Here is a 15,095-nt window from a genome sequence, read left to right as displayed (position 1 = left end):
CTCTAGAAAATAAGAAAGGACTTTGGCAATAGTTGTGATATTTTAGTGCCAAGAGCACTCCAACGAGTGCTAAGTGAAATTTTATGCCACTGGAGTAGAGGATAAGGAAGTCAGAGAAATATGCAAAATTTTAGAGAATGCATGTATTTATTTGGTTTTGTTTTAGGAGGCTCAGATATTTTGCTACATGCATTTGTGCCATTTCTGTCCTTTTAAATTTTACATCTTTTAGTTCAAGTTGAAAATCAAAAGTTATATTTTACAAATTTACTTAAAAGAATGATGAATATTCATCTACCTTTCTTAGAATTTATTCATTGAAATCAAGCACCAGATAGCATAGCAGTCAGAGTAGACCAAATTAAAACTAAGACCTGGTTACAAGAAAAACCCGGAATTGCATAGAAGAATGTCCCCCCAAATCAAGAAGGGGGTGAGGGACCAAAGAGTGAGTCAGACAAGCCCAGCTTGGCTGGTGGATGAATGTGGTACTCTGATTTTTATATTATACACAGTAATTCAGGAAATGTAATGTCAAATATGCAATTATAGGAATCCTACCATAAATATCTAAATCATTTAAAAGCATAATGTCTAAGTTCATTTAGACTGCTATAAAAAATGCCACAAACTGGATAGCTTATGAATAACAGAAATGTATTTCTCACTGTTCTGGAGGCTGGGAAGTCTCAGATTAAGGCGGTGGCAGATTCGGTGTCTGGTGAGGATCTGCTTTCTGGTTCATAGATAACACCTTCTTGCTATTCCTCACATAGTGGAAGGGGAGAAGTATCTCTCTGGGACTATTATTATTATTTTTTTTTGAGACGGAGTCTCACTCTGTCGCCCAGGCTGGAGTGCAGTGGTGCAATCTTGGCTCACTGTAAGCTCTGCCTCCCGGGTTCACGCCATTCTCCTGCCTCAGCCTCCCGAGTAGCTTGGACTACAGGCACCCACCACCATGCCCGGCTAATTTTTTGTATTTTTGTAGAGGCAGGGTTTCACTGTGTTAGCCAGGATGGTCTCGATCTCCTGACCTTGTGATCCGCCTGCCTCAGCCTCCCAAAGTGCTGGGATTACAGGCGTGAGCCACCGCGGCCAGCCTGGGACCTCTTTCATAAGGCCACAAATCCTATTTATGGGATTACCCAATCACATTTGATCTACCCCGCCACTTGTCTCTAATCTGCTTTTAAGCTAATTTTCTGGCTCCCAAAGGCCCCACCTCCTAATGCTGTCATTGTAGGGGTTAGAATTTCAATGTATGAATTTTGGAACAACACAGTCATTGAGACCATGGCATATATCATTTTTAAATGGCATTATTGAACTTTTACTATGTTCCAGGAATTGTACTAAATGCATTAAATACAAAATTAATTATTCAACTTAGTTATCAAAACAGACTTTGGGATATAATTTTCCTCATTTTCTAGATTTTTTAAATGATGCCTTGGGAAGTTGAATACATTGTCCAAATACATTATTCCTCAGGAATAATGTAGTAGAGCTGGAGGTTTAGGTGGGGTGAGCCTTTTGACCGTCTATTTCTAAAATCCTTGTTGCATATGACATTGTGTGTCATTATTAATACCTGGGGCTTAAAATTCCTTGTGTTGGGTAACTGCATTGTAGGATGTTTAGCAGCATCTCTGGCTTCTACCTCTGGAATTAATTAGCATTGCCTCAGTTGTAACAGCCACAACTTTCTCCAGACATTGCCAAATATCCCTTGTGGGTTTATATTGTGCCAAGATGGGGGATGGAAGGCAGAGAGTCTCGCCTCCCACTACTTGGAAGCCACTGACTACTCCATGCCCACCTACATAATAACATTAGTGGTGTCAGTGGTGCTATCTAATGTGCCTTACGGTATTTATGTGTTAAGGCACCAGTCTATACTGACTCAGTAACAAAGATTGTATTTCAGTGATATAAAAACAGAAAAAATAATAATAATGGGATAGTAAATCATTTTTTACCATTGAGAAAGTTTTTGAAGCTCTGCTTCTTCATCAGACAAAAATTGAGATGACTGTCTTCTTGGTATTTAACCTCATCTCAGTAAGTTTTTTTTTTTTGAGACGGGGTCTCACCCTGTCACCCAGGCTGGAGTGTAATGGTGCCATCTCAGCTCACTGAAACCTCCGCCTCCCAGTTTCAAGTGGTTCTCCTGCCTCAGCCTCCCAAGTAGCTGGGATTACAGGCACAAGCCACCACACCCAGCTAATTTTTGTGTTTTTAGTACAGACAGGGTTTCACCATGTTGATCAGGCTGGTCTCAAACTCGTGACCTCGTGATCCACCTGCCTCAGCCTCCCAAAGTGCTGGGATTACTTACAGGCGTGAGCCACCGTGCCTGGCCAATACATGCTCTTTTCTAAACAGTGGAGGAAGAGAAAAGGCTGGATATTTCCTGCAGCACTTAACAAAACCACAATTTCTCTCTTTTCTTCCCAGCGCTGAAAAGACAAGCGAGTCCTTACTTCGAAGGCCAGCTGAAGATTACTTAATGAGCAATAAATAGCCATCCACTGTAGCCAGATCTCCAGTCAGTTGGCCTAATTCTAACATGGGAATTTTCTGTGTGCGGGTCCCAAGAATCCCCAACTAGTTCCTTGTATTAGTTTGTGTTTATCATTGTTTAAAGCTATGATTATGTGGCTGGTGAAACTCACAAAACATGAAAAAAATACTGGGTGAAACTTCACTGGATATTCAAGCAAAGTAGTACCAACCGGGACAGTAATTTTGTTTTTCTTTTCTATTGTGAGTTTTCTTTTTCTTATATTTTGTGGAACTGTGTTAAAGCAAATGAGGTAAACGGTGTTTTGAATATTTTGATATGTCAATGAGATATAAAAAGTAAGACGTTTCAAAATCATTTACAAAATAGATTTACACTCAGAGGGCTTTTCTGTTATTTCTTCAAAGTTTCTTTTCTAAAGTATTTGTTTATCTCAGTCTATCTTTATAACAGAGAAAAATAGTAAGATCTATTTTCTCTAAAAATATAAATTTCAAAAATGTAATATGGGTGCCTATTTTAGGATCCATCAAACCTCCAGCTTAACAGACATTTCTTGAGCTCATGTGATTTTTGAGAAACTTGGCTAAATATTGTGAGGGGCTACTAGGAAAAACAGAACCCTCTATCTATGTTCAATAACACAAGTGCAAGAATAACTAGGAGACACAATTGTTTAAGATAAGGGCCCTAAAATAGTTCAAACAAAGTTCATTGGAATTTCATGTCTCAGGAGGTTGTGTTGAATGGGAGGATCAGAGACTTTATGGATGAAGTGGTGTTGAGATGAGACTTGGAAGAGTTGCATGAAATGAAGATGAGGTGGGAGGAAAATGCTAGCCTACGTGAACAAATACAAATGCAGTGCAAAATGAACATTGTCTTTAAAGAGTAGCAAGGAGGACATGGGGTCTAGTGATTGAGGTAAACATTTAAAAACATAAGAGAGATTGACCCTGGAAAGATAGGTTGAACTGTCTGAGGAAGGCCAGATTGAGGGTAACTAACCGGCAATAGTGAATCCTTGTGTGTTCTTGACAAGTGGGTGATAAATCATCCAACTGACATTCAAGAAAAATTATTCTAGTAGCATGGAATGTCCTGGATGTAAATTGAGGAGAAAGGAGCAGAGATACTGATTTTCAGATTTTCCTAGATTACATGTTAGATGTAACGAAAGTTGAGCTCACAACAGTTATGATGAAATAAAGGAAGGAATTAATTCAAGAGACTTTGAGGAAGTAAAATCAAGGTCACTTGTCAATTTGATTGAATGTACAGCATGAGAAACACTTTCTGACTGGAGAAGCATATTACTTTACAATTCATTTCTTCAATAAATGTTTATCAACTGCATAAGTTAACTTCTAACTCTATTTGAAATCTAGATCTAGGTAAGGTAGAAATACTTAGTGATATATTTGAAAATGGTTTTTTAACTACTAGTGTTTTGGGTGTTTGTGGGTAAATTATGTATTTACATATGTATTATATATGCATATACTCATATATGTATATATGTGTGTGTATAAACACAGTATATATATATATATATATACACACCCACAGTGTGTATATACACTGTATATATATATATATATACACACATACATAATTTTAATCACCCCTCTTATATTGTTGTCAAAAACAAACTCCATTTTAAACACATTAGAAGAATTATTGTAAATTGCCACCATATTATGGGTAGATCAAGTCTTGAAACTGATTACAGTTGTCATATTAATAACACTAATAATACAAAGCATTAGCTGAGTATTCTTTATGTGCTAAAAACTGTGCTAGAAACTTTACACAGATTATTTCATTGAAACCTCACAGCAAGTCCAGAAGGGAACACTATTATAATCTTTCCTTTATAGATGAGGAACAGAGAAGTTTAAGAAAGTTGCTACACTCACAAGAGTCGAGAGAGAGAGAACAAGATATTAGGCAGTCAAATTGAAAGTCTGTGTAGCTGACAACTGGGCTCTTCTCAGTATTGGTCTTTAAGAGAAAGAGAGGTAGGTAATCCAGAGTTGACTCACAAGAGCACTGCTAGAATGCTGATGAGAGCTGACATAGATCAGATGCAGAACAATTTTGAAGGACTGGGAAGATTTGTCTGGTTAAAAAGAAGTCTTGGACAGTGAGGCAGGGCACAGTGCATGTCTCTTGATATTTTTTCTAATTTATTTCTGTCCTATCTCTAGAAAATAGAAAACACTACCCGAAATTGTTCCAAATTGTATCTCTCTTTGGTTGGCCCCAGTCGTCTAATGGCTAGAACTATTTAGAGATACAGGGGGCCATATCCGGAGGCAAGGAGTCCCCATGCCTGAATGCTACATTTGAACAGTGCTTAGTAGGAGCAGTGCACAGACAGTGTAGGCCTCATCATAGGATTTTAAGTAGATGACATTTACATTTTGTTTACATCCTCTTTTCCATCATTGTAAGATTATCAGTTAAGAGTATGATACCCCGGCTGGGCGTGGTGGCTCACGCCTATAATCCCAGCACTTTGGGAGGCCGAGGCGGGCAGATCACGAGGTCAGGAGATGGAGATCATCCTGGCTAACTTGGTGAAACCCTGTCTCTACTAAGTAAAAATACAAAAAAAAATTAGCCGGGCGTGGTGGCAGGCGCCTATAGTCCTAGCTACTCAGGAGGCTGAGATAGGAGAATGGCATGAACCCGGGAGGCAGAGCTTGCAGTGAGCCGAGATCGTGCCACTGCACTCCAGCCTGGGCGACAGAGCCAGACTCCGTCTCAAAAAAAAGGAGTATGATACCCCCAAATAAATAGACAACTTGTTACTGTCAGTATAAACAACCCTTACCTTACAGGGATATTTTGGGAGAAATCTGAAATAATCTGTGCAAAATGCTAGGCACGTTGCCTCACGTATAGTAAGTTCTTTATATATATTGGCTGTTACTTTGCATTTTATTACCTACTTTTATGTATTTAAAACACTATTTCCTTAAAAACTGCTATTTCATATCCAATTTAATGTTATTCACATGAATGCAAGTTAATATACAATGTCAAATAGAATGTTTCTAAAATGTAAATTAATGGTTTACATCTTTTTAAATTATAATTAAAGGATATAAATTAAAGAAATAGCCTAATTTTATAAAGACCATGCCAGTACTTAATATTAACCAGATAAAACCATGAAATGAATTTCTGTTTCTGCTCCTTTGATTTAATATTACTACTTATTAAATTTTATATTATTTTCCCTACTATACAAGCCAAGGCACACATATTGAGAAGGATTAGACTGTCTAGTCAATAATGATATTTTGTGGTAATAGAGTGGTTTCAAGAACAATGTTTGCATTATTTCCATCCATAAACAGATAAATCTGTGGGCCGCAATGGGAGTGACTGGTATTTCCAGGTCTGTTTGATCATGCCATTAAGTAGGTGATTCATCTGCTGTGTATCATTAAAATTGGGATGATTTTCTCACTACTGTGAGATGACAGCATTTCTATTCATACCCATTTCAACCAGTCAAGAAAAAACACAATAGCCAGAAATCACGTTAACATGTATTTCAGATACACAAATAAATTAGAAAGTGTAATAGAGCTCTACTGCTTAGAGTTTAGTTTATGTATAATAACACAAGAGTAATTGATAAAAATTATAGCACTTACTATATATCAAGAAATGTGCTACATGCTTTGCATAGATTATTTCATGTATCCCTTGGAAATAGCCTGTTAAGTAAATGCTTTGATAACTGAGAGTAATTATGTAAATGTATCTCTAGTTATTGGGGAAGTGGAAAAATTCTCTTACTTGATTATTTTACAATTATGGAAAGTTAGGATTTAAATGAAATATGATGATAATCTACTTAAAACCCTAATGTGAAGCTTGAGCCTCCTAGGGTTCAACATTGTTCAGAATTTAATGTTGGTTCAATATTTTTTAATATTCAAACATAGGGAACTCTGCCTGTGGTGGCACATGGTACAATGTCAGATTGGTATTGATTTTTTTGAATTAATCATCTGGGGTGGGGAGTGATATTTAGAGGAGAGGAAAAAAATATGTATGTGTGTGTGTGTGTTTATGTGTATATATAAAAGCATATTCATACATATGTAAACGTAATATAATAGAAATATACCTATAGAAGTATAATTATATATGTGTATATGTATATATATATGTATATTTTAAGAATAGTTACATGAAAAGTCACTAGATCTGTTTAGCTCCAGAAAACAATGACTTAGAATTAACAAAGAGGTATAGCTGTGATTTTTTTTTTTTTTTTTTTTTTTTTTTTTTTGAACGGAGTCTCGTCTTTACCAGGCTGGAGTGCAGTGGCCGATCTCGCTCACTGCCTCCCCCCCGGTTCCGCCATTCTCCTCCCAGCCCCCGTAGCTGGACTACAGCGCCTGCCACTGCGCCCGCTAATTTTTGTATCTTTAGTAGAGATGGGTTCACGTGTTAGCCAGATGTCTCGATCTCCTACTTGTATCCGCCACCTCGCTCCAAGTGCTGGATTACAGGCGTGAGCACCGCCCGGCCGTGAGGTTGATTCTTAATGAAAAAAAAAAGGTAATAGGTCCTAAATTCTAATTATTTAATCTATGAAAAAGAAAAGAAGGGAAGAAGGGAAGAAGAGAAGAGAAAAAGAAGGAAGAAAATGCTTCGTAAGATGCTGAGTTTCTGCAATGGCCCAGTTCATTCAAATGTTGACCATTATTTAAAAAGGGATTTGTGATGGGTTGAGATAAGACCAAAAAATTTATAGCATCCCTTAGAAATTCAATATTTTAATATGTTTTTGCTTTAATGCTACTTGAAGGCTGGAGAATTATTTTGTAGTAAAATAAAATATTTCCTCCCTCTTTTTAATGTCTAGATAATTTAAACTAAAGGGAATTTTCTAGCAGTAAGTGGTAATATTTACAAAAATCTTATTTAGTTGGCTTAGATGGGAGAAATGCTAGAACTAACTGAATTTTTAAGATATGTGATATCCAGTTAAATCCATGTGTGTGTTTGTGTGTGTGTGTATGTACGTGATAAAATATACATAGACATATACACACACGTGTATTTAAGCATCGCCACTACCACCATCAAAAACAAACTGGGTACTCAGCTTTTGGTCCAGTTATGTGTTGATTTGTTTTTGTTGTGTCCCGGATGACTGAATTGTCAGCTGAGTTGAGTTGGGCATTGCTATATTAATATTTTCAAAGATGATTGATGATCAAAGCATATTTCAGAGATGAGAGTTCTAAGCATAGATGTTATCTGAGGTCAGATCAGAGAGATCTATGTCTAATCAACCAGGAACAAGACCGAAGCAGCCACTCCAAAGAGAGGTCTGGACAAAGAATTCATGTTGTAAACCAAATGCCAGATGATTGCTCTGTTTTAGGTAAAAACATTTAAATGGTCAAAAAGTTCTGACTGTCTTGAAAAATTATGTAAAAGCCATATTATGAAAGTCTAAATATTTCATGAAGTTCTATTAACCTTAGGATGAAATACAGCTAGGCATTTAGCCTCAGGCATATATAACTTTTTATGGGAAATGCAGAACGCCAGTAATATCTTTGCAAGCTTATGCACATTCCTATTTATATGCATGTTTTAGACTCTTCATAGAAAGAAAGTAATTTACCCGAACACTAAGGTCACTCACAGGACACAATATCTTCTTACTTGAAAAGTTCCATATACAGATGAAAAATATGAGCTCAATAAAAGGGTAGGGGTTTTCCATTGTCTTGATTTTCAAATGTGTCAGTAGTAAAGACTTAAACCTCCGGAAATATTTTCCCTGAAAAAATAAAATCAATATTGGATCTTTGTTTTTGATGGCAAACTTTCTATTTTTCTTATTTTGGTATTTTAAATTGTGATATATTTTTCTTCATAGTGATCATGCTAATAACAGCAGAGGGAATTTGCTAGAAGTCAAAATTTATACTTGCATCTTGAGAAGCCAAGATAATAATAAGTTAGTTATGCAATATTTCCCAGATTGGACAGCCTTTTAAAATAAAAACATCACCTAAAGGTCTGAATTTTATCTTGTAATTTTGTTTTTGTTTTGTTTTGTTTTTTGGTTGATTGATTGATAAAACTACAAAAATACTTTGTATGTAATGGAAATTCTATAATCTGATCAGCAAGATATTGCAGAGAATGTAAAGAAAAAATACATGAGGAATAATTATTTTAATGATAATCATTCAATTTAGAAAAAAAGATCTGTGTTTGCTTTTTAAAAAAAGTGTGTGTGTGTGTGTGTGTGTGTGTGTGTGTGTGTGTCTCAGTAGAAAGAGCTGGAATTCCATTTCCAGGTGGAAGAAGTGTGTTAATGCATCAAACAGCTGAGAATTGCCAAGGCATTTCTGAGGTCACGACAGCCCTATACTCACCCTCCCTGATAATGAGTTATAAATTACAACTTGCCTCTCTACACCCAAATGATCTTCTCCATCAATTGTTTGGACTAGTGCTGTCCAATAAGACATTCTGACATGAAAATATCTGCTATCCAATTTTCTAGATGTCATCTTCATGGGACTGTTAAGTACTGGAAATATGTTTAGTATGGCTGAGGAAATGAATTTTTACTTAATTGAAATTTTATGTAGCTTATGTAACTAGTGGCTACCATCTTGTTCAGCCCCTTGTAAATGCAAACATGGATATCAAACCTTGAAGAATTTTCCTTTTGCAAAAGTCTTCCCTTGGTACAGCCAGGTCTCCTTGGCCATTGCAAACTTTATTCTCAGCAACCCAAGCAACACTCCTTATCCCCACACATCGAAAAGATCATGACTTGGAGGCAAGAGAGTCTAACATCAAATAGGGGGATTGAAGTGTCATTGGGACTCAGTGGTAGAATTTTTTTCTGGTAGTATTATTTCAGCTACAGTGTGGGTCAATTGGCAGTCATGGTTGGTCTGCAAGCCTTAAATCATCTCCAATATATGGCTCACTATTAAAATTAAAAAATTAAAAAAAAAATTTTCAAGTGTTCCAATTTCCAACTATAATTTTGCAAACATGTAATTATCTGCTTATCATTTAAATTTTCCAGTTGGTTCTATTTATAATATATTGTTGGGCCTCTCGTAATGTGCAACTCTATGTACTAGTCACATGCAAAGGTAAATAATACAAAGCGTGAACTCAAGGAATTTACAATCTCTGGCACACAGTGGTCAGAAAGAGCAAAAGTGTGAAAAAGCCAAGGGCTGAGAGAAGTAATAGCTCCTTATGAGTTCAAAGGAATAGTTTAAAAAGAATACCTGTAACAAATTAAAGATTCTTGATTGCCTGGAGTCAAGAGTAAATAGCAGTGAAATATTGGAAGTAATACATATTTTGTACCTGATTTTATTATAAATACTAAAACATTCTCCACGTATGAATTAAAAGTGAAATCTCTGAATGACTCAAAGACTTGTGTGTAAATATATCCAAGTGCTAAAGATGCTCTATCCTCCAAATCACAAAGATTTCTTGGCATTAACAGGTACAGGCCTCATGGCCAAATTCTATTATTAGCACTAACTGGGTTCACTCATATAGATGACCTCAGAAAACCATTTATGAAAGAGACTGTATGGCTAACCATGACAGTAATATGCTCAAAAATGAAGTGCAGTCCAAGTTTATCAGAAGTAAATAGCAAGTCTTTCTGGGTGCAACAGCTAGGTAGGGTTCACAGTTAGAATACAGGACCTCAGCCACAATATTAGCCCTATAATATCCATTATTTGTTGAATAGCAATCTGATAGCATACTGTGCTAGACTCTGTATTTGTAGTTTCAGTTAATCCTCATAGCAACTCTATAGGCCCTACCTCAGTTATAATCATGTCCCTTTGAGAGTTAATTAACCTTCCCTAATTAGTATGAGCAAGTGTTTCCATATAAATAAAGATCTTTAGACTCTAAAGCTCATACTCTTAATGAAAGTATCTTGCTTTCTTATACAAGTCAAGTCTGAGATGCACCATATGAAATTATCGAACTGGTTTGACCCCAAAACAATGGCAATTTCATATGGCTTAAACTGATAAAAGCAGTCTGTCTGAGCACTAAATACTATCTTGGAAGGTTATCTGTATGTATGATAATTTATTATGGGCGTCTCCAAGTTATCTGGAGAGTCTGACTTCCAAATGGAATTTTCTTGAATGATAAAAATCTTAAGCTAGCTCAGACAGGTTCTCACCGGGGGATGAGATACTCTTAATTCAGCCAGGAAAGTATGGCATAACGGAAGGGCGTAGTCTCAAGGCTGAAACTGTGTTTCTCCTATTATCCTATTATCAAGGAGTTACTCTGGCAGATTTATTTTTATTTACTTATTTTCTTGTAATGTGAAGATATGCCATCTTACTTTTCTACCACGTTTTCTTTTTTCAATTTTAAATTTTGATGTCTAGTTATGGCAAAACAATTTGCTGAAACAATGTATTTTACTCACTAGCGAATAAACAAGAGATATTCCGGGGAGAGATGGTGAGATAGTCTTTTTTTGACTTCTCAGGTTGTAGGTTTTGATAAGGCTACTAATGAAGTTAAACAAGGTTTAATCTCTTATTTCCTAAGGGGATAAGGAAACCCGAAAGAATGGTATGTTGGTCACTCCATCTAGACAAAGCTATGGTGTGATGGAAAAATATTATACTAAGACTCAGAAGACCTGAGTCCCATCTCTCTATGACCTATGGAAAGTCACTCGTTTTTCCTTAGCCTGAGTCTCCTAAAACCTAAAATAGGATTGATGGCATTAATACCTACATTTCAGTGAAAATGTGAGTCTCAATGAAAATGTATGACAAGGAGATTTGTAAATTCTAAAAACAATATGATTCTAGCTAGATCTTAACTGACGTCCATTACATATTTAATACGGGAGTAATACATGTCAAATTTTTTTCAAAATAATTGTGTCACATTTCATTAAAGATTCAGCTACATTAAATATTCTATAAACTCAAATTGATACACTCAGGAAAGATGTATCAAAGCCTTAGATTCTTTTAGATAATTTCTAAAATAGATATTCGTTTTATCTAAAAAAAAAAAAAAAATCCCCAAAACCTTAAAAGTAGGTAATCGTTGGACCTCCAAATTATCATCTTCTGTATCTGGTTGTGACTCAGATTTAAAGTGTAATAGTCTGTGACTTGGACTTAAAGGAATATATTTGTTCACACTTTTAATTGGAACTTTCTTCTCATGATAGCTTTCATTAGAAACTATTTATTACTTTTTTTATTTTGGTGTGGCTTAAATAAATATACTTTGAACTCTCTGCCAAATGAATTTCCCTTTCTTTCATATCATCTGGACTTGCTGAGTAACATACTGGCTAAGGATGAGTATTGTCTGAATTCAGACTTTCAGTCCTAGTCCTAAATTAAATCTGTTTCTTCTACTTAAGAAAAAGTCATTTCAAAATGTCTCTGAATTTTTCTGTAATCATCTAGACCATCTGGAGATACAAATCTTGATAAAAAATTTACTGTCTTTTTCCAATTTGTCTTGTAAAAATGAGCCTTTAAGGCTAGAAACCCATATATGAGTCATTAGATTATTAATTAGAATGCAAATTCTTTACAAGAACTATTAAATTGTAACCATTTAATTGTATGATTAGTATAGCAAACATTTGAAAGGTCACACCTTCCAGAAAGTTATCCTGATAGTACAAGCAGGTAGGTACTCAACGTAGTATGTATGTTCTAATTTAGGGCTTTAAATAGTATGTATTTAAACAGATTGCTCAGAATCCATATTTCATATTAAAAATATAAATTAGGTATTCAAATAGGATAATAGATTTTTTTTAATTTAAGTAAGTGGCCTTTGATTAAATTGTTTGCTTTACTATAAACCTATTAAGAAATAATTAAGCAAGAAAAAATATTTAATATATGAGTATTGGGATTAGGCCAATGAATACATTTAATATAACAATGTATTAAATTATGTTTAGATTATTTGCCAACTAATGCACCTCAGTTTCTTCTGTAATAATTACAATATTGTTATACTCAGTGCAAAAGAATGTAATATTGAACAACTCTCAATTCCCACCTTCTAGTCAATCCCTTAGACTTTCTTTATAAAACGAATATGGCACTAGAATACCTGTGGCTCTTTCGATGGGTCTGTAGGAACATAACTTATTTTCTGAGTAATACTAAGGCATTATTTGTCTTTTTATTTTCATCCTCTTTCAAGTTATGGTGGACTTCTCAGAAGTGACAACATGTGATGATGTCATCACTAAGGCTGATATTGGAATGTGTTGCTTGTGTATTTTTTGTGTTTTACATTCTTCGAGAGTATAAAGAGGTCTTCAGAACAAAAGGCATAAAATTTTGCTACTCTAGAAGAAAGTTGAACCCAATAGGAAGTACTATACCAGGAGGTTAGTAGAATGACTATGCTGCTTGACATTTACTTCCTACTTCTGAAGGTATAGGATTCTGGTCTTCTAAAATTACGTCATGCATTTGCAACAATATTATTTTGTCATTTTTTTCTCCTGTGGCACCTATAACTTCAGAGTTTTCAGATACATTTATCAAAACAGTAGATGTGCTTGATAAAAATTTGTCTACCAAAAGAGAAATATAAGAAAAGTTACTTTTCTTATATTTAACGTGTTAATATAGGTTACTTTTCTTATATTTAGTACAAATTAAAAATTGTTTAATTTTGGCAGCTCATCTTTTGCTCCCAAATAGATGAAAGGCAAATCTCTCATCTCACCGACTCCAAAGCAACAGAGTTGCATCACTTACCCTGGCCTTATTTTTTTTTTAAACATAGACATTTTATACAGAAATTAAAGTGTTAAAGCATTTTTAAACAGCTCTGAAGTGGCAGTTTCTTTTCCACTATTTAAATTATGTTCCTTCAAAAGAAGAGAACATTATGTCCAGTGGATAGGTTTCCTCATAGTAAAAAATTGGAGGAATCACTTTTTTTCGTGGTGACACTGTCCAGATCTGAATGACTTCGTCAAAGAAGTGGGTCCCTTGCCATTAGCCAAACTAGAGTGTTCCAAGTATCCTATTCTAAGTTTCCAACAGAAAAATCACCTCTGAAGAAGATCTGAGTATTCTTGAGTACACTTTCAGGCCTTCAGAGTTAATTTATTAACTAACGAACAGGAATCTTTCCTCCAAATGTGTTGTGAAATTATTATCAAATGAAATAAAACTAAGCTCAATTTTACAATTAAAGGTCAGAAACTAATTTCTTTTTATTTTATGCCTATCAATCTGGTTTAGTTAAAACTTTCATAAGTTCTCACACTCAAAAGTACCCTGAAGATATTGGATTAAGGAGCATATGTTAAAGGTTATTGCTCTTAGAATCACATTATTGATTCAGCTGAATAGATGGTGATAAGAATTGTTGCTGACCTTCCCAGATCCCCTTTGCTGGTCCCACCATTGTGAGTGCTGAGAATGGTAGGCAATGCATTTTGACTTCAGAAAATTGCCTTTGAATAATGGTTGTTTCCTAGGGTTACACCCACCTCTACTGGAGGCCACCATTAACTAATACCTTGTTCCAAAAACCCTGCCCTGCTGAAAACTCTCCTGTGATTTACAACTTACAGTCATCCCACAGAATATCAGGCATGGCTTATGAACAAGGCCATCTCACTAAGTGGGTCAGCTCACCAAGTAGCCCTGCATAAAGTTACATCAATGATTATACTAATCAATTCATTAACAGATGATTTATTGAACTCCCATTGTGTGCCACACAGTGTTAGGTGCTGGGAAAATAGTACAAAAAATGGAAAAGATCCCCACCCTCTTGAAAGTTAAATTCAAATTGATGAAATAGGCAATAACCGTAGAAGCAAATAAATAAAGATTAATTGAGAAGTAATATGAAGGAAACTAACAAGGGCCTGAGTTAATGATGCTTTAGATGAGAAGGTGGGGTGGCGGTTCTAATAAGATATCCTGGGCAGGCGTGGTGGCTCACGCCTGTAATCCCAGCACTTTGGGAGGCTGAGGCGGGTGGATCACGAGGTCAGGAGATCAAGACCATCCTGGCCAACATGGTGAAACTCCGTCTCTACTAAAAATACAAAAAAAAAAAATAGCTGGGCATGGTGGTGGGTGCCTGTAGTGCCAGCTACTCGGGAGGCTGAGGCAGGAGAATGGTGTGAACCCCAGAGGCAGAGCTTGCAGTGAGCATAGATCGTGCCACTGCACTCCACCCTGGGCGACAGAGAGAGACTCCGTCTCAAAAACAAAAACAAAAACAAAAACAAAACATATCCTTCAAAAAAGAGACAGAGAACATAACTGTTCAAGCATAAAGCTCCATTCAGAGCAGAAGAAAAATTCAGAGTGCCTGCAGTAGTAAGAGCAGAAATTTGTCTTATTTCAGATTTGGTAGAACCTGTGGGCTCAGGTTGGTGAGAGATGGGTACTTAAGGTCCACTCTGTGAAAAAATACATACGCAGTGATTATAGCTCAGTGATCAGGCTCTGAAGAAAGAGAGAAGGAACAAAGG

The sequence above is a fragment of the Nomascus leucogenys genome, chromosome 25, assembly GCF_006542625.1.
Source record: "Nomascus leucogenys isolate Asia chromosome 25, Asia_NLE_v1, whole genome shotgun sequence".
NCBI lineage: Eukaryota > Metazoa > Chordata > Mammalia > Primates > Hylobatidae > Nomascus > Nomascus leucogenys.
This window is presented reverse-complemented; position numbering follows the sequence as displayed.